This window comes from Stenella coeruleoalba (genome assembly GCF_951394435.1).
Source record: "Stenella coeruleoalba genome assembly, chromosome: X".
Taxonomy (NCBI): domain Eukaryota; kingdom Metazoa; phylum Chordata; class Mammalia; order Artiodactyla; family Delphinidae; genus Stenella; species Stenella coeruleoalba.
In genome coordinates this window covers 99,162,529-99,184,164 of record NC_137152.1, presented here as the reverse complement: position 1 = coordinate 99,184,164, position 21,636 = coordinate 99,162,529, and the positions used below count along the sequence as shown (strand labels likewise).

Below are 21,636 nucleotides of genomic sequence, written 5' to 3'. Positions count from 1 at the left end.
TGAAAGAATGAAAGCATTTCCACTAAGATCAGGAACAAGACAAGGTTGCCCACTCTCACCACTCTTATTCAACATAGTTTTGGAAGTTTTAGCCACAGCAATCAGAGAACAAAAAGAAATAAAGGAATCCAAACTGGAAAAGAAAAAGTAAAACTGGCACTGTTTGCACATGATATGATAAGATACATAGAGATTCCTCAAGATGCTACTAGCAAACTACTAGGAATAATCAATGAATTTGGTGAAGTAGCAGAGTACAAAATTAATGCACAGAAATCTCTTGTGCTCCTATACATTAATGATGAAAAATCTGTAAGAGAAATTAAGGAAACACTCCCATTTACCATTTCAACAAAAAGAATAAAATACCTAGGAATAAACCTACCTAAGGAGACACAAGTCCTGTATGCCGAAAAGTGTAAGACACTGATGAAAGAAATTAAAGATTATACAAACAGACAGAGAGAAATACCATGTTCTTGGATTGGAAGGATCAACATTGTGGAAATGACTATACTACCTAAAGCAATCTACAGATTCAAAGCAATCCCTGTCAAACTACCAATGACATTTTTCACAGAACTAGAACAAAAAAATTCACAATTTGTATGGAAACACAAAAGACCCCGAATAGCCAAAGCTATCTTGAGAAAGAAAAAGGGAGCTGGAGAAATCAGGCTCCCTGACTTCAGATTATACTACAAAGCTACAGTAATCAAGACAGTATGGTACTGGCACAAAAACAGAAATATAGATCAATGGAACAGGATAGAAAGCCCAGAGGTAAACCCACACACATATGGTCACCTTATCTTTGATAAAGGAGGCAAGAATATACAATGGAGCAAAGACAGCCTCTTCAATAAGTGGTGCTGGGAAAACTGGACAGCTGCATGTAAAAGAATGAAGTTAGAACACTTCTTAACACCATACACAAAAATAAACTCAAAATGGATTAAAGAATTGAATGTAAGGCTAGACACCATAAAACTCTTAGAGGAAAACATAGGCAGAACACTCTATAACATAAATCACCTCAAGATCCTCTTTGACCCACCTGCTAGAGAAATGGAAATGAAAACAAAAATAAACAAATGGGACCTAATGAAACTTAAAAGCTTTTGCACAGCAAAGGAAACCATGAACAAGATGAAAAGACAACCCTTAGAATGGATGAAAATATTTGCAAATTAAGCAACTGACAAAGGATTAATATCCAAAATATACAGGCAACTCATGCAGCTCAATACCAAAAAAACAACCCAATCCAAAAATGGGCAGAAGACCTAAATAGACATTTCTCCAAAGAAGCTATACAGATTGCCAACAAACACATGAAAGGATGCTCAACATCACTAATCATTAGAGAAAAGGAAATCAACACTACAATGAGGTATCAGCTCACACCCATCAGAATGGCCATCATCAAAAATTCTACAAACAATAAATGCTGCAGAGGGTGTGGAGAAAAGCATACCATCCTACACTGTTGGTGGGAATGTAAATTGGTACAACCACTATGGAGAACAGTATGTGAGTTCCTTAAAAAACTAAAAATAGAAATACTATAGGATCCAGCAATTCCACTCCTGGGCATATAATATGGAGAAAACCATGATTTGAAATAATACATGTGCCCCAATGTTCATTGCAGCACTATTTACTATAGCCAGGACATGGAATCAACCTAAGTGTCCATTGACAGATGAACTGATAAAGAAGATGTGGCACATATATATAATGGAATATTACTCAGTCATAGAAGGAAACGAAATTGAGTTATTTGTAGTGAGGTGGATGGGCCTAGAATCTGTCATACAGAGTGAAGTAGGTCAGAAAGAGAAAAACAAATACCATATGCTCACACATATATATCGAATCTAAAAAAAAAAAAAGATGGTTTCGAAGAACCTAGGGCCAGGACAGGAATAAAGATGCAAACATAGAGAATGATACTAGAGGCACAGGAGGGTGAAGGGTAAGCTGGGATGAAGTGAAATAGTGGCATTGACATATATGCACTACCAAATGTAAAATAGATAGCTAGTGGGAAGCAGCCACATAGCACAGGGAGATCAGCTTGGTGCTTTGTGACCACCTAGAAGGGTAGGATAGGGAGGTTGGGAGGGAGACGCAAGAGGGAGGGGATATGGGGATATATGTATACATATAGCTGATTTACTTTGTTATGCAGTAGAAACTAACACACCATTGTAAAGCAATTATACTCCAATAAATATGTTTAAAAAAAAACCACAACGAGGTACAAATCCATATTCACTAGGATGGTTGCAATAAAATAGACACTAAGAAGTGTTGGTTGGGATGTGAAGAAAAACATATTAATTGTTAGTGGTACTGTAAAATGGTTTATCCATATAACCCAGCAATTTAGCTTCTTGGTATATGAAAACATAAACAAAACTTGTATGCAAATATTTAAAGCATTATTATTCATAATATCCATAATGTGAAAACCACCTAAAATATGATCTAAACATATAATGGATTATTATCTGGCAATAAAAATATATGAAGTAGTGATACATGTTACAACTTGGCTGAACGTTGAAAACAATTTGCTATATGAAAGAAGTGAGTCACAAAAGACCAATATTGTATGATTCCATTTATATAAAATAGAATTAATAGATAATTCTATAGAGGTATTCAGTATATTACTGTCTGCCTCAGGCCGAGAGGGATGTGGGGTAGAATGGGGAATATCTGGTAATGTGTATCGGGTTTCTCTTTGGGGTGATGAGAAACTTCTGAAGTTAGATATGATTAGGGTTGTTCAACTCTGTGTTTATATTTAAAGCTACTGAATTGTAAAATTTAAATGAGTGCATTTTATGGTATATGAATTATATCTCAATAAACCTTATTTGTAAATAGCCATTACTACAATCTATAGTTGAAATAATTTTAGTAGTTTGCAACTGATCAAATAGTGCATTAATTTTGGTCATAAAATGCACATCAAGCATTGTTATGGAATTCAATTATCTATGATACATACAGGACTTAATATGTCTTCTATTTGGAAACAAGATCAAGGGAGATAAAAAAATTCTAAAATGTTTGATTAATTATTTTAGTTTCTTACCACTATTGTGATTTAATCTAAAACATTTTCATTCATTCTAAAAATTGGCACCATAATTGGATTATCTTCCCTTCTACATAGATAGCCAAATTGGTTCTTCATGGTTTTGAGTGAAGTACATCTATGATCTCTCTTAGCACAGTCATAACTCTTTCTTACACGTTACAAAACATAAATTGGACTACATTAAAATGAAAAATATTTGCTGTAAACAATACTACTGGACTCAGACTACCTTCATTACTTCAGGAGTTATCTTCCCAGGAGATGAACAAAAATGCCAATGATTTATTTGTCCTTTGATTTTGGGTTTCTCCAGCCATCTGATCTTGTGGTGAATCCAAAATAAGACTTTCCGAGGTTTTTAATGTGTCTGAAATTTTCTAGTTGGATTCTCTCCAGTATGATAACCAGGAGTTTTTTTAAAAAAGTATAATCCTAGGGCTTCCCTGGTGGCGCAGTGGTTGAGAGTCCGCCTGCTGATGCAGGAGACACGGGTTCGTGCCCTGGTCCGGGAAGATCCAACATGCCGCGGAGCGGCTGGGCCCGTGACCCATGGCCGCTGAGCCTGCGCATCCGGAGCCTGTGCTCCGCAACGGGAGAGGCCACAACAGTGAGAGGCCCGCGTACCGCAAAAAAAAAAAAAAAAATCCAAGACTTTAAAGTAAAAAGAGACATTTCTACCAATTTTTAAGATGGGAAAGAGGGCTTCCCTGGGGGCACAGTGGTTGAGAGTCCACCTGCTGATGTGGGGACACGGGTTTGTGCCCTGGTTCGGGAAGATCCCACATGCCGCGGAGCGGCTGGGCCCCTGAGCCATGGCCGCTGAGCCTGCACGTCCGGAGCCTGTGCTCCTCAACGGGAGAGGCCACAACAACAGTGAGAGGCCCGCGTACTGAAAAAAAAAAAAGTATAATCCTGGGTTCTATAACAGACCCATTAAATCAGCATCTGCAGTGGTAAAGCTCAATAATTACACATTTTTAAAAACCCTTAGGTAATTCTGTTGTTTACTAATATTTAAGTAGAATGAATTCAGCTTAATTCACATACGCTATTTCAGGTTTCTCTGGTGACTTATTCGAGAGAAACTGCATAAGACTTTTCATCTAGCTAGCTTGAAATCATAGATGGACCTCTCTAGTAATCTTCAACTTACCTTTATAAAGGGGCAGGAATATCATCCTTCCCCCTTTCAACAATTTTAATTATTGTTTTATAATTTTATGGCCTTTAGTTTGCTAGTAAATTTCCATACTTTTGTTTTCCTTCAAAAGGCACATTTTTTTCCATTGGTGTTTAATGTTTAACTTATTGTATTACTGGCATATTATACTCTGAAAGTTTCTCTTCCTTCTGGTAAATTGTAGTCTTTTTGCATGTTTCTCATCTTCAACTTCCTCATTTCAATGGCCATTTTCAGTATATAAAAATATGTTTCAATTGTTTTTGAACCTTTGATTTTTGTTTTCACTTGTCCAATAGTGAGAAGTCTCCCTAACTAAATTCTGGTATCTGGAAACAAGTTGACATTTGGTATCAATATTAATATGATAGTATAGTACAGTATATACAAATCATATATGTATAAATAATGCTATATATACAATTGTGTATCTATAAATATATAGTGTCATTTTCAGTTAATATATATTAATCTTAAAATTTTTAAATCATGGTATATAAATCAGAGGATAGTTTGAACAATAAATGATGTCTGACACCTCTAAGAAGTTATATGAATCATGACTATAATAAGCTCTACATTATTATCAAATTGATACTTAAAATAATTTACCTTAAAATTATATATAATATTTTTATATATACAAGATTATCTATATATATCTGATTCTACAATTTAGTATTATGTTCTAGTATGGAAAGTCTAGTTATTGAGTTAAAAGGACCCCCCCTTTTCTCCCATGTATAATTCTGACTTATAAAACACGAAATAATCCCTACGAGATCTCTCTATATGTAAATGACAGAAGTGATAAAACTTCTCATCTAAATTATTAGCATGATTAGCCACATGCTTAATTATTCCCTTTAGGGTTGCATTAAATCTTCCCAGTACCTCACTGTGGGAATTAAGCTATAGTCTGGAATTGCTTAATCTCAACTCTATTTCTAGCACATTTGAAAGGAAATTTGTGCCCTTGTTAACACTACTGGTAAATTTCCCAATAAAGGATTATGCCCAGCAAATCCTTGCCTAACACTGGCGTATCCTAAAGGAATAGAAAAGGAATCTAGTATTTCAAGCAAGCAATGGATGCTACTTATCCATGGGTGAAAAGTTTATAAGGGCTCTTTTTTATAGTATCTGCTCTTTCTTATTGTGTGACATGTCTAGAACCACAATAGTCGTCAATTACTGTCATTTCCATACTAGGCAAAGCATATCAAATCTTTCTTTGACTATGTTGATCTTAGAAGACTTTTACTATCTCAGTGACAATCTTACCCTTGGTGAATGGCCCCAAAAGCCCAGGTCAGGTGACTTCTGGACATCCACTAGGATTTATATGCTTGTGTGTCTCAGAGCAGGCCCTATTTTAGACAAAGTCTCAGTAGTTCTCCTTTGTGTGCATGACTCCTAGCACTCCTAATGATGTTTTTCGAGCAGTAATTTTTTATGGCCGTGTTTCCCTGGACCTTCTATAACTATGTAATAGCAGGCTTTTTGCAGGGCTTCTCCAGGTTGTTCTACTCTACTCTCCCAGACAAACTGGTAACCCCTGTGAAAGTTATTAACTTGTAGTTCTTGCCATAACATCGATCAGAGTCTCCTATGGAAGCATGATTATGTAACACTGCAGCAACATGCCCTTAGCTTCTCTAAACTACTCCAGGCCTTGGAGAGACTGTGAATCTTCTCCCATTCCCTTCCCACATCTTTTCTCAAGGTACAGTTATCAAGCCTCACTAAGGATTATTTCCTGAGGTAGATCAGATAACAGCTCTCTCCCTGAAGTTCCGATGTCCAGATAGTTTGGCAAGGTACCTAATTTTTCTCAGAAATAACCCCATTTTCCACAGTAATACATTGACACAAAGGCAAATTTTAATCCTGGAAAAATATTAATCTTACAAAAAATTTTAATTTAATTTAAAAGCTCCATTCAGTAAAATAAGCAATGGCACTGCTGATTAAACAACCCCTTTTCTTTCATCATCTCTTGAAAAATTTTTCATGTATACCAACGTATATTTTTGGTTTTCAAATTTAAGCAACAGTAACTATATTTACCTCTAATATGTTAAATCTCAATTATCTGGGACCAAGACAACCAGAATATTTATCTATCAGTGAAGAGATTTTGGATATTTACTAGAGAGAGAGAAATATCCCTGCTATAAACTAGTTTTCTTATTATTTGGCTGAGTTAAAATCAAGGAAAACAAAGAAACAACAACAAAACTTTCAGATTATACTCAGGTCAGTACTTCTTTCAGGAATTCAATCCAAAAGTGGATCCTCCAAATCTAATACTAGAAGATGACTGTTAATATTAATATGATTGTCCCAATTATCAAGGCAGCATTAAATGATATTCATTAGAATCTACTTGCTATGAGGACAATTTGTTTACATAATTGAGAAACAAATAATGAAGCATAAAAATTATGGTTAAACCCACAAGTTCTGTTAACTAGAACAATCCAGTTAACATTTGCATTTCTTGAAATACGACTATCTCTTAAAAATCAGACATAGTTTCATTTGCCTTACTAGAGGGAAGCATAAGACTTCTCTTTAAATTTTGTTGAGGTATCTTATTTTCATAGTAATAAATAGAGAGAGGTAAGCTGTGAGTGGGAGGAGGGGTGACCCAGAAAAGGCACAAGCCAAAATAGTTTGAGAAGCATACCTCCCTTTGTCTAAGGGTATAGACATTTACCTAGGTCAGTTGAGAAATTTCTTAAGTGCAATAGCAAAATTTCATGATTTCAGCTTTGTTCTACGGAGAGTATATTTCCTGATTCTTTAGATTCCTCTGAAAAAACTGAATACATTTCAGTAGAATAGACAGTTGAAATGCTCTATTTATTTGACCTTTAAAATATTTTCAACTGTGAACAGCTGGCCACTCTGCCCCTTTCCCAGAGGCTGCTTAGGCTGTAAACAGGAGGCAAAGTAGAATTGCAGCCAATCTAATTATGGAATATTGAAAAGGTCAAAGCATTGCCCTGGGCTATGAAATAGTAAGATCTTCATTTAAAAGAATGCCAAATATCCTAGCCAGTAAATGGAAGAGCAGTAGCTTATATTTCTTATAGAATTAGTATTTGGAAACTATCTCCCATACATAAATTTCTGTACCAAACATGTTATAGTGTTACTCAAAAATTGTCCAGAAAGGCAATGGTAATATGGATTGTGCTAGCATCTTCTTTCATTAAAGACAATGTATCTTATGTATAACACAGTGTGTCAGTTAGGTCTTAATCAGAGATACAGAATCACTATGAGTGTTACAAAATAAGCGGTTTACTATAGAGGTTAGTTCTTATGAAATTGTAAAAACAGAAAAATGTCTGTGTTGCCTCTGTATCTGGTGGTATGTGTAAAGTTGCTACAATCAGCAGGGCCAATAGTTGGGGAAAAGGCTGAATGTCCAAAAGAGGAGAGTATCAATGAACTGGAATCCATGAGAACAAAATGGAGTCGATGAGGACAAATTAGAATTTATAAGGACAAACTGAAACCCATGTTTGTCCCTATCACCTCTGTCCTCAACAACACAGGTGACCTGAAGAATGAGTTGATGTCCTTGCCATGGAGCTACATACATGCTTGGGTCAGGACTTGGAGAAGTTCAAGGTGGAGATCTGGTGGACACTGGAGAGCTGTGGGTCCAGCTGTAGCCCCATGCCGACTAGGTGACTCACTCCTACCTTACAAATTTTGTCCAAATTACTCTGTTAAACTCAAATCCAGAACTATATAGGGTTTGAGTTTAGCTAGGTTGACACAATAGAAAACCACCATACCCCATCAGCACAGGAATCTTCTAAGGTGGCTGAGAAGTGTTCAAGGACCATGTGCTATGTTGTGTAATATGACAGATTTGGGAGTTCCATATGGATGTCTCTGATTCTGTCCTCTCATTCATACATAGGACAACCAAGAGCTAGATACATTCTATTTGGGAGGGAAATTTGAAAGGTTTTCTATAGGGAAGTTAAAAAATTGAAATATTAAAAAGATATGTCTCAATGCTGAAGATAGCTAAAAAAAAAGAACCAAATTGCAAAGTCAGGTTAAATCTACTCATTTTACCTGCTGCATCCTGTAAGAACACCCATGGTGAATTTTATTCTAATAGATAACCATGGGGTTTGCATGTGATGAAAAACATATTTATCAAAGTAAACAGACATATCTGGAGCAGATTCCCTGAGGGAAAATCTGAGCTATTTGATTGGAAATCACCAGTGACCAATCGACTTGTCATTCACTTGAATTTCTGAACAGAATTTTTGGATTGAACCTGAAGTGATCTTCCAAAATCATTTAAGAAATTTAGTGTTTTAATTTCAGCAAATTGTTCATATTCCAAATCCAACTGAGGAGACTCTTTTAGGACTGGCTCAGTTGTTTTATTTCATGAATGATATTTGTGTCCAATTTAGTAAACAGCATGCACTTCTAATGATATCAGAGATGTTACAAAAAGTGCACATGAACTTTATCCACTATATTAAATAACTCCAGCGATAATATGGTCCCTTTCTGGTAAGTACCATGGGAATGGGTTAGAAAGATTGGTCTTGCTTATTTCACTTCAGTCATTTTCATGTGATTTTGAACTTTCCAACCACATTCATAAAAAAAGTAAAATAGATCATAGCCCATAGCAACCCAGTGGGTAATCAATTCATTAAAATTAATTACACTGGAATGAATAGAAATGAATTGAGGAAAGCAGGCTGCAGTTGCTTTGATTTCAATGCCCACAGAAACCATCTGACAACTATTGGAGTAACTACAGTATAGACTTCTCCAGCAAACTCCAGAGAGCCCTTCCCTGTCACACTAATTCTTTAACCCTAGATTCTGACACCACTTGGAGATCTATTTGTGTTTCAGAAATCAATTATTTTTGTCTGTTATTTGTTGTCTTTATTTTAAATATTTGACTTAGATTAATGGACATGTGACAGGCTTGTCCTTCATGCTTAGCATCTCATGACCAGGCTACATAACCTTTAGTGTGTACCATATTATTATTGTACAAAATAAATATAATCACTTTATTCTGTTATAGGTCCTAGAATGTTCATGGTTTATGCATGTAGATATATATTCTCTGAAGAGATATGAGTAGCCTTAATCATGCTCTCTAATAAGAAGTAATGGATAGAACCCACCTAAGATATGGGTTGTCTTTAGAATGAATATATATGTATATGTGTGTATGTATATGTGTGTGTATTCTTTTTTTTGAGTGATGAGTTTTATTTTTTTTATTTTTAACTCTTTTTAAAATACATCTTTATTGGAGTATAATTGCTTTACAATGTTGTGTTAGTTTCTGCTGTACAACAAAGTGAATCAGCTATATGCACATATATATCCCCTTCCTTTTGAGCCTCCCTCCCACCGTCCATATCCCACCCCTCTAGGTCATCACAAATCACTGAGCTGATCTCCCTGTGCTACGCAGCAGCTTCCCACTAGCCTATTTTACATTTGGTAGTGTATATATGTCAATGCTACTCTCTCATTGTGTCCCAGCCTCCCCTTCCCCCCATGTCCTCAAGTCCATTCCCAATGTTTGCATTTTTATTCCTGCCCTACCACTAGGTTCATCAGTACCCGTTTTTCTAGATTCCATATATATGCATTAGCATAAGGTATTTGTTTTTCTCTTTCTGACTTACTTCACTCTGCATGACAGACTCTAGGCCGATCCACCTCACTACAAATAACTCAATTTCATTCCTTTTTACGGTTAATATTCCACTGTATATATGTGCCACATCTTTATCCATTCATCTGTCAATAGATATATAGGTTGTTTCCATGTCCTGGCTATTGTAAATAGTGCTGCAGTGAACACTCAAAATGGATTAAAGACCTAAATGTAAGGCCAGACACTATAAAACTCTTTGAGGAAAACATAGGCAGAACACTCTATGACAGTGTTCACAGCAAGACCATTTTTGACCCACCTCCTAGAGTATTGGAAATAAAAACAAAAATAAACAAATGGGACCTAATGAAACTTCAAAGCTTTTGCACAGCAAAGGAAACCATAACCAAACAATACAAAAAGACAACCCTCAGAATGGGAGAATATATTTGCAAACAAAGCAACTGACAGAGGATTAATCTCCAAAATATACAAGCAGCTCATGCAGCTCAATATCAAAAAAAAACAACCCAATCCAAAAATGGGCAGAAGACCTAAATAGACATTTTTCCAAAGAAGGCATATAGATGGCCAACAAACACATGAAAAGATGCTCAACATCACTAATCATTACAGAAATGTAAATTAAAACCACAATGAAGTATCACCTCACACCAGTCAGAATGGCCATCATCAAAAAATCTACAAACAATAAATGCTGGAGAGGGTGTCTGCACTGTTGGTGGGAATGTAAATTGATACAGCCACTATGGAGAACAGTATGGAGATTCCTTAAGAAAGTAAAAATAGAATCACCATAAGGCCCAGCAATCCCACTACTGGGCACATACCCTGAGAAAACCATAATTCGAAAAGATACATGTACCACAATGTTCAGTGTATCTGTATTCTTTCTGCCTTTCTCTATATCCGGATTTAGGATTTAGGTTGATACTATTTCCCTGTGTACCACTTTCTCAAGCCAGCCAGTTTTGAAAAATTGCCTGAAAACATTGACAATTACTGTGAACTTTTGAGAAGGATGGGCATTTTCTCTGAAAACTTCCATTTTTTCACCACCAAATACAGACTATTCAATACAGAGTATCCAAATACAGACTATCCACAGAGCCTATATGCAAAGTCTGAGAGAGTTGGCTGCTTTCTTTCAAATGCCCAATTTTCAACAACAAAATCACAAGGCATACAAAGAAATAAGAAATCATGGTCCATTCAAGAGGAAGAAAACAAAATTGGCAAAAAATGTACATGAGGAGGCAAAGACATCAGAATTAATAAACAAAGACTTTAAAATGTCTGTTTTAAATATACTCAAAGGGCTAAAAAAGAAAAGGAAAAAGAATTTCAAAAGAAATCAGGAAAATGATATATAAAAAATGAGAATAACTACAAAGTGATAGAAATCATAAAAAGGGACAAAACAGAAATTATAGAGATAAGAAATATAATAACTGAATTGAAAAATTCAATAGAGCAGTTTAACAGATTTTGGCAAACAGAACACAGAATCATTGACCTGGAACACAGGACAATTGAAATTATCATGTCTGAGGAGCAGAATGATAAAAAGTAAAGAAGAATGACAGATCCTAAAGGACATTTGGGATACCATCAAGAGGACCACTGTATGCATTAAGGAAGTCCCAGAAGAGAAAGAGAAAGGAACAGAGAATTTATTTCAAAAAATATTGGCCAAAAACTTTCCGAATTTGGGGAAAGATATAAATTTACAATTCCAAGAAGCTCAATAAAATATAAACATGATAAATCCAAAATTAGTCACACCAAGACACATTATAAAGAAACTGTCAAAGCCAAAGATGAAGAGAGAATCTTGAAAGCAGAAGCGATAAATGATTTGTCACATACAAGGAATTCTCAATGAGATTATCAGCTGAGATTCATTTTGTTGTGCAATGGAGGCTAACACAACATTGTAAAGCAACCATACTCCAATAAAAATTAATTTAAAAAAAGAAACAAAAACAAACAAACAAACAAAAATTATCAGCTGATTTATCAGCAGAAGCCAGAAGGCAGCAGGAGAATATATTTAAAGTGCTGGAAGAAGAAAAAACTGTAAACAAAGAATTCTATATCCAGCAAAAATGTCCTTCAAAAATGAGAGAGAAATCAAGACACTCCCAGATAAACAAAAGCAAAAGGAATCCATTACCTCTAGGTGTGCCCTATAGAAAGTGCTTAAGGGAATCCTTCAAGTTGAAGTGAATGGACAGTAGACAGTAACTCAAAGCCATATAAAGATATAAATACCTCTGGCAGGGTTAAATACACAGACAAATATAAAAAACAAAACAAGACAAATATAAAACAAAAATAAAAAACAAAAAAGTATTATTGTTTTAGTCTTTAAGTTCAATTTTGATTTTCTACAGGATTTAAGAGAGAGAAGCATAAAAATAATTATAACCTATGATAATGGATACACAATGTATAAAGATGCAATTTGTGATATCATTTACATAAAGTGATGAGGAGAGAGCTGTAGAATTTTATATGCAACTGAAGTTAATTTGGTATCAATTCAAATTATGTTGTTACAACTTTAAGTTGTTATATGTAATTCCTCATGGTAACCATAAAGAAAATACCTATAGAATGTACTCAAAAGAAAATTATAAGGGAATCCAAATGTCTCACTACAAAATCAATAAACACACAACAAAGGGGTAATAGAAGAAATAAAGACCACCACCAACAAAAACTATGAGACATATAGAAAACAAATAAAATCGTAAAAGTAAGTCCTTCTTTATCAGTATTTAATTCAAATATAAGGGGATTACCAACTCCATAATCAAAAGTTATAGATTGATAAAATGAATAAAAAACAAAAGCCATGATCCAATTATATGGGGTCTACAAGATAATCACTTACAATATAAAGACACAAATAAGTAGAAAGTGAAAGGATGGAAAAAGATATTCCATGCAAATAACAGCCAAAAGAGGGAAGGTATACTGATATCAGGCAAAATAAACTGCATATCAAAACTGTTATAAGAGATAAAAAGGACCTAGTATATTGATAAAATAGTCAATTAACCAAGAAGATATAACAATTATGAACATATACACAACAAACATCAGCACTCCAAAATATATGACATGCACACTGATATAATTAAAGTGAGAAAAGGGATTTCTACAACAATAGTTTCAGACTTCAACACCTCACTTTCATTAGAAGATAAAACATCCAGATAGATTATCAATAAGGAAATAGGAGAGCTGAAAATGCCATAAAACAATTGTACCTAACAGACGTATACAGAACACTCCACAAAAAAAAAGTGCAATACACATTTTTCTCAATTACACATGGAACATTCTCTAGGATAGACCATATGTTAGGCCATAAAACAAGTCAATATGTTTAAAAAGGTTGAAATCATACAAATGTCTTTTCCAATTACAATGGAATGAAACTAGAAATCAATAAGAAAAGGAAAACTGAAAAATTCACAAATATGTGGAAATTAAACACACTTAAACAACAACACTTAAGTAACCAATGGGTCAAAGAAGAAATCACAAGGGAAATTAGAAAATATTTTGATACAAATGAAAACAAAAATACAACATACTAAAATGCATATAATGCAGCATATGTAATAAGAGGGAACTTTATAGCTGTAAATGCTTATATTAAAAAAGAAGAGAGATCTCAAAAAAGTAATCTAACTTTACACCTTAAGGGACCAGAAAAAGAAGAAGTAAACCCAAAGTTAGAAAAGAAGAAAATAATAAGAAAAGAAGGGATCTGGGGCTTCAAGATGGCAGAGGAGTGAAACGTGGAGATCACCTTCCTCCCCGTAAACACATCAAAAATACATCTACAAGTGGAACAATTCCTACAGAACACCTACTGAATGCTGGCAGAAGACCTCAGACTTCCCAAAAGGCAAGAAACTCCCTGCATACCTGGGTAGGGCAAAAGAAAACAGAAAAAACAAAGACAAAAGAATAGGGAAGGGACCTGCACTTCTGGAAGGGAGATGTGAAGGAGGAAAAGTTCCCACACACTAGGAAGCCCCTTCACTGGCAGAGATGGGGCGTTGGGTGCGGGGGTGGGGTAGTTTCGGAGCCATGGAGGAGAACACAGCAACAGGGGTGTGGAGGGCAAAGCGGAGAGATTCCCACGCAGAGGATTGGTGCTTAACAGCACTCACCAGCCTGAGAGACTTGGCTGCTCACCCGCCAGGGTGCGTGGGGGCTGGGAGCTGAGTCTCAGGCTTCAGAGGTCAGATCCCAGGGAGAGGACTGGGCTTGGCTGCGTGAACACAGCCTGAAGGGGGCCAGTGCGCCACAGCTAGCCTGAAAGGAGTCTGGGAAAAAGTCTGGACCTGCCTAAGAGGCAAGGGACCACTGTTTCGGGGTGCATGAGGAGAGGGGATTCAGAGCACTGCCTAAACGAGCTCTAGAGATGGAAACGAACCACAGCTATCATCTCGGACCCCAGAGACGGGCATGAAATGCTAACGCTGCTGCTGCAGCCACCAAGAATCCTATGTGCAAGCACAGGTCACTATCCACATCCCCCTGGGAGCCTGTGAAGCCTGCCACTGCCAGGGTCCTGTGATACAGGGACAACTTCCCCAGGAGAACAGATGGTGCACCTAAGGCTGTTGCAATGTCACGCCAGCCTCTGCTGCCATAGGGTCACCCCATGTTCCAATTATAACTACTGTACCCCTCCCTCCTGGCCTGAGTGAGCCAGAGCCCCCTAATCAGCTGCTGCTTTAACCCCATTCTGTCTGGGTGGAAACAGATGCGTGAGTGCGACCTACACCCAGAGGTGGGGCCAAAACCAAAGCTGAACCCCAGGAGCTATGTGAACAAAGAGAAAGAAAAATTCTTCCATGCAGTCTCAGGAGCAGTGGATTAAATCCCCACAATTAACTTGATGTACTCTGCATCTTTGGAATACCTGAATAGACAACGAATCACCCCAAAATTGAGGCAGTGAACTTTGGGAGCAACTGTACTCTTGGGGTTTGCTGTCTGCGACTGATTTGTTTCTGATTTTTATGTTTATCTTAGTATAGTTTCCAGCACTTGTTATCATTGGTGGATTTGTTTCTTGATTTGGTTGCTCTCTCCTTTTTTTATTATTTTTTATTTTTATATTTTAATAATTTATTATTAAAAAATTTTTTTCTTTCTTTATTTTCTCCCTTTTCTTTGGAGCCATGTGGCTGATAGGGTCTTGGGGCTCCAGCCTGGCGTCAGGACTGAGCCTCTGAGGTGGGAGAGCCAAGTTCAGGATATTGGACCACCAGAGAACTCCTGGCCCCACATAATATCAATTGGTGAGAGCTCTCCCAGAGATCTCCATCTCAATGCTAAGACCCAGCTCCACCCAATGGCCAAAAGTTCCAGTGCTGGATGCCCTAAACAACTAGCAAGACAGGAACACAACCCCAACCATTAGCAGAGAGGCTGCCTAAAATCATACTAAGTTCATAGACACCCCAAAACACACCACCAGACGCAGACTTACCCACTAGAAAGACAAGATCCAGCCCCACCCACCAGAACACAGGCACCAGTGCCCTCTACCAGGAAGCCTACACAAGCCACTGAACCAACCTCACCCACTGGGGGCAGACACCAAAAACAATGGGAAGTACGAACCTGCAGCCTGAGAAAAGGAGACCCCAAACACTGTAAGTTAAACAAAATGAGAAGACAGAGAAATATGCAGCAGATGAAGGATCAATGTAAAAACGCACAAGACCAAATTAATCTTGAGAAAGAAAAATGGAGCTGGAGGAATAAGGCTCCCTGACTTCAGACTATACTACAAAGCTACAGTAATCAAGACAGTATGGTACTGGCACAAAAACAGAAATATAGATCAGTGGAACAGGATAGAAAGCCCAGAGGTAAACCCAGGCACATATGGTCACCTTATCTTTGATAAAGGAGGCAAGAATATACAATGGAGAAAAGACAGCCTCTTCAATAAGTGGTGCTGCGAAAACTGGACAGCTACATGTAAAAGAATGAAATTAGAACACTCCCTAACACCATACACAAAAATAAACTCAAAATGGATTAAAGACCTAAATGTAAGGCCAGACATTATAAAACTACTAGAGGAAAACATAGGCAGAACACTCTATGACATAAATCACAGCAAGATCCTTTTTGACCCACCTCCTAGAGAAATGGAAATAAAAACAAAAATAAACAAATGGGACCTAATGAAACTTAAAAGCTTTTGCACAGCAAAGGGAACCATAAACAAGACAAAAAGCAACCCTCAGAATGGGAGAAAACATTTGCAAATGAAGCAACTGACAAAGGATTCATCTCCAAAATATACAGGCAGCTCATGCAGCTCCACATCAAAAAAAAAAAAAAAAAAACAAAACAAACAAAAAAACAACCCAATGCAAAAATGGGCAGAAAACCTAAATAGACAACTCTCCAAAGAAGATCTACAGATTGACAACAAACTCATGAAAGGATGCTCAACATCATTAATCATTAGAGAAATGCAAGTCAAAACTACAATGAGGCATCACCTCACACTGGTCAGAATGGCCATCAGCAAAACATCTACAAACAATAAATGCTGGAGAGGGTGTGGAGAAAAGGGAACCCTCTTGCACTATTGGTAGGAATGTAAATTGATACAGCCACTATGGAGAACAGTATGGAGGTTCCTCAAAAAACTAAAAATAGAAGTACCAAATGACCCAACAATCCCACTACTGGGCATCTACCCTGAGTAAACCATAATTCAAAATGAGTCATGTACCACAATGTTCATAGCAGCTCTATTTACAATAGCCAGGACATGGAAGCAACCTAAGTGTCCATCTACAGACGAATGGATAAAGAAGATGTGACACATATATACAATGGAATATTACTCAGCCATAAAAAGAAACGAAATTGAGTTATTTGTAGTGAGGTAGATGGACCTAGAGTCTGTCATACAGAGTGAGGTAAGTCAGAACGAGAAAAACAAATATTGTATGCTAACACATATATATGGGATCTAAAAAAAAAAAAAAAAAAAAGATTTAGATGTACCTAGGGCCAGGACAGGAATAAAGACACAGACGTAGAGAATGGACTTGAAGACAGCGGGAGGGGGAAGGTTAAGCTGGGACGAAGTGAGAGAGTGGCATGGACATATATACACTACAAAATGTAAAATAGATAGCTAATGGGAAGCAGCCATATCGCACAGGGAGTTCAGCTCCGTGCTTTGTGACCACCTAGAGGGGTGGGATGGGGAGGGTGGGAGGGAGATGCAAGAGCTAGGGGATATGGTGATATATGTATACATATAACTGATTCACTTTGTTATATAGCAGAAACTAACACAACATTGTAAAGCAGTTATATTCCAATAAAGATGTTTAAAAAGAAAAAAAGAAGGAAACAACAATGATTTGAGTGAAACAGAGAATAGAGAAGCAACAGAGGAAAATCAATGAAACCAAAAGTTATTTCCTTGTGAAGATCAACAAAATTGAATAACCATTAACTAGTTTAAGAAAAAAAGAGAGAAAACTCATATTACTAAAATTGGAAATGAAACTAAGAACTTTATGATTCATTTTAAAGAAATCAAAAGGACTTTAATAGAATGGTATATATACTTCTTTGCCAACAAACTGGATAATCTAGATGAAGTGGAAGAATTCCTATAAATACACAACCTACCAAGACTGAATCATAAAGAAATATATACTCTGAATGGACCTATAATTAGTAAGAAATTTAATCAATGATAAAAAACCTCCCATAAAGATGGATTCATTGATGAATTCTACCAAATATTTAAAGAAGATATAACATCAATCCTTCTCAAACTCTTCCAAAATATTGAGGAGGGAGCACTTCTGAACTTAATCTATGAGGCCAGCATTACCCTCATATCAAGGCCAATGATACTACAAGAAAACTACAAACCAACATCCTTTATAAATATTGATGCAAAAATTCTCAACAAAATACTAGTAAACCAAATTCAATAGCATATTTAAAGGATTATACATTATAAGCAAGTGGAATTATTCCTATAAGAATACATATATATATGCTGAAAATAGCCACATGAAGTGTTTCTTGCTCTAGCTGTTAATACTATAAGTCCCTATTAACAGAAGTTGTCTCACTACTTAGTAGATGGACCATTACAAGAAATCAAATCATATCAACTCTAAACAGAGGAATACCCAGTGCTGCTCTACAGAACAGAAATTAATTCTCTAGAATCATTATTAATGTGTAACTATAGAACATGGGTCTATGGTGACTTCTCAAATGTGAAATCAGTATGTCAAACCTTAGTAATGACCATTTTAACATTTATATTAAGAATTCAGCCCTGGCTATATAATCAAAGGACAGGTTCATTTACATTTAGGTCAATAGTTTTAAATTCTAATACTGTACTTCTTCATTTTATCTTTCATAAATGAATATGTCTCATCAGAAATAGCCCTTTTCCCAATAAGCACCCTGAATTTTATAACATCTACAAAGCAACCTTTCATTGTTTCTCTTCCCTCATTAATAAACATGTGGTCCAAGCATTCACCAGATAGTAAAATAGAGTTATCTTCTCCCATATTAATATGCACATAGGCAACTTAAACAACAGAGAATGTTATTGACTCTACCCTTAGCCTCATAAAAATCAGGAATGAAACAATAACCATTGGTCTTTTCTGGGTCTATATTATCTTAGTAAATGTATTATCCAAATGATGTCTGTTAATTCTTAGTGCTATTCTTTAGAGACTATCCTTTCCCACTGATGTTCCTGGTTCCCTTATCAAATATTAGTTGACCTTATAATTGCTAACTTCAGGTTTTCTGGGCTAACCTTGAAAACATATTCTTTCAGCCCACAGTACATAGGTATCAGATTAACAATTAATCAAATATCATAATGCATATGTTCTGTTTTACTTTAGAAGATCTTTATGATCAGATACTTTATTATTTATCCAGAGATAAAATATCCCCAAGGATTTATTACCTTTCCAGTGTGTCTTGAAATGATATGTACCTTCCATATAACTTTGCTGACATTTGGTATTATTAAATGCTCTGCCATCAACTGGATCTCTTATTTCCCCAAAGATCACATCATCTATTTAAAGCAATGGATAGAATATCTATTGGGGGTGTTTCATTTGGAAACTAACATTGTATCCTACAAATATTACTATTACAGGAGAAGGTTAGGAAAGAAGAGTTACATTGCCTATCATAATTTATTTGTACTCACTTGGGCTTTATTCTATCACAAATATGTATTTATTGACCTCCTACCACAAAACAATCTTAGGGGTGACAAGGATTAACAAAACATGGAGAAGACATGATCTTGTCTCTCCTGGTTCTTCCAATGCTATGATGCAGATTTTGTGAACACCACACATGTAGTGCTAATGAAAAATACACACATAAAAGGTGAGCCATGTTAATGAAACTTGGTCACATTTTTTGATTCCACAATAAAAATACTAAGTGAATTTGACTGGCCAATTGACTCCATCTAAATTGTTGCTCTAGTAAGTCTGCCTGCACAGAATCATAGATAAAAGTGCACATACAGCACTAATAAGGAAAGTAGAGTGACAAGAAATGAAAAGACACAGTTTCCTTGGCTATAATCACTTATTTTCTATAATGTTTCTTTGTCAGTTAAATGAAGGTAATATTCTGTACCTTGTATACTACTCAAGATTGTTAGATTCATGGGAAAAAATAAATGTGAAACAATTTTGTGTACTTCTGTTTCAAAGTACTTTATAAAAGTGCTGGATTTCACTTTTAGTTTGTTTTGCTTTATGCAGCAAATAGATGTATATATACCAATAATTTTAAATGAAATTCCTCCCTGAATGTTGGCATCATGGAGGAGGTGATATTTCAGTCATGCTCTCTTTAGTCATTTGTTAACAAAAAGGCAGAATATTCATACATTTATTTGATAAATATTTGTTGAGCACCTACTAAGTACCAGGTATTGCTCTAGGTGCAGAGGATACAGAAACGAATAAAAAGACAAATCCATGTCCTGTGTGGTCCTCACATTCTAGTAGAGAGACAGACAATAAACAAAATAAACAAGTAAATTATATAATATGTTGTGTTATGGATAAAAAATTAATCAGGCAAGTGCTGAGGTGGGTGTGTTCAATTTTGAATAGGATCGTCAGGAAAGGTCTCATTGAAAGCATTTGATATTGGAGCAAATACCTTAAGAAGATGAAGAAGCAAGCCATGCAAATAATTGGGGAAATAAAGTTCTAGGTAGAGGAAGCAGAACGTGCAAAGGCCTTTGAGTAGAAGGATTTTCCAGGATCAGCACCAAGATCAGGGCAACTGGAGCAAGAGAGCAAGTGAAAAAATAGCTAACAGTGAGGTTGGAAAGATAACAGAAAGCCATATTGTACAGCTTTGGCATTTACTCTGAGCGACTTGGGCTGCCACTGGAGTGTTTATGTTTTAAAAGGATCAATCTGGCCATTATGTTGTATGAATAGAGTGGAAATTAAGGGTGAGGGTGAAAGAAAGGAGGACAGTTAGGGTGGTATTATAATCATCCAGGGCTGAGATGATGGTGATTTAGATGAGAGTGGCAGCAGTGGAGGTGGTGAGAATGATCACAAGATATTTTTCGAGAGTAGGGCCGATGGGAGGATTTACTGATAGACTAGCTTATAGGATGTGAGTGAAAGAGGAGTTAAGAGTGTTTCCAGGATTTCTTTTCCTAAGTACCTAAAATGTATAGACTCAATAACAGACAGGAAGGTAATAGCAGAAAGAAAATTATTATTTTTAGATGAGGAAATATTAGGAATTTGGTTTTAGACATCTTAATTTTAGATATGTATTAGATAAACAATCCGAGATAGAAACTTGGCAGTTGTATATAGGAGGCTGGAGTTCAGGAAAGTGTTCCTAGCTGGACATATGGATTCAGGATTCATCAGTATGTAGATATTGTCTAAAGCCACTGGGGCAGGATGAGTCTATCAACAGAGTGACTGTACACAGGGAAGACAAGATGTCCCAGCCCTGAACCCTGAGACACTCCGAAGTTAAGAGGTTATGAGGATGACAGTAATGAGAAAATGAGACTGAAAAGGATCAGATCATGAAATAAGAGAAAATTCAAGAGCTTTTGAGATCTACAAGCAAAATGAAAGTGTTTAGGGGGGATAGGTGTTCAACCATGTCAGATGGAATATACATCCTGTACTATAACTAGATGTTATTTATATTCTAAGAAGCATGGCATAAATTACCAGAGACGATAAACTCATGATCCTACTACTGCTACTACTACTAATCATAATAATAACAACAACCTATTTTTATTGAGTACTTTCTATGTAACAGATGCCATAATTAGTGTTTTTCATACATAATCTACATGCATGTATCCTTACAACAACATCAAAATGGAGTAGATACTATTGTTACTTCAATTTTACAGAGAGCTAAAATTATCTCTACAGAAAACAGTATTTCCATATTTTAATCTTTATTATAAAACAATTCCAATGAGCTTTTAGATCTAATGAATTTATTTTTAATAACAGACATGTCATGACATCTCCCTTAATATGCTGA

At 36.1% G+C, this 21,636-nt stretch overlaps 1 protein-coding gene across 1 annotated transcript in view; it reads right to left on the bottom strand.

The window, feature by feature from the left end:
• Window positions 1–21,636, bottom strand: part of LOC307180253 (uncharacterized protein) — a 1,346,125-nt gene that overhangs the window by 25,227 nt on the left and 1,299,262 nt on the right. The gene's annotated exons all lie outside the window — the stretch shown is intronic.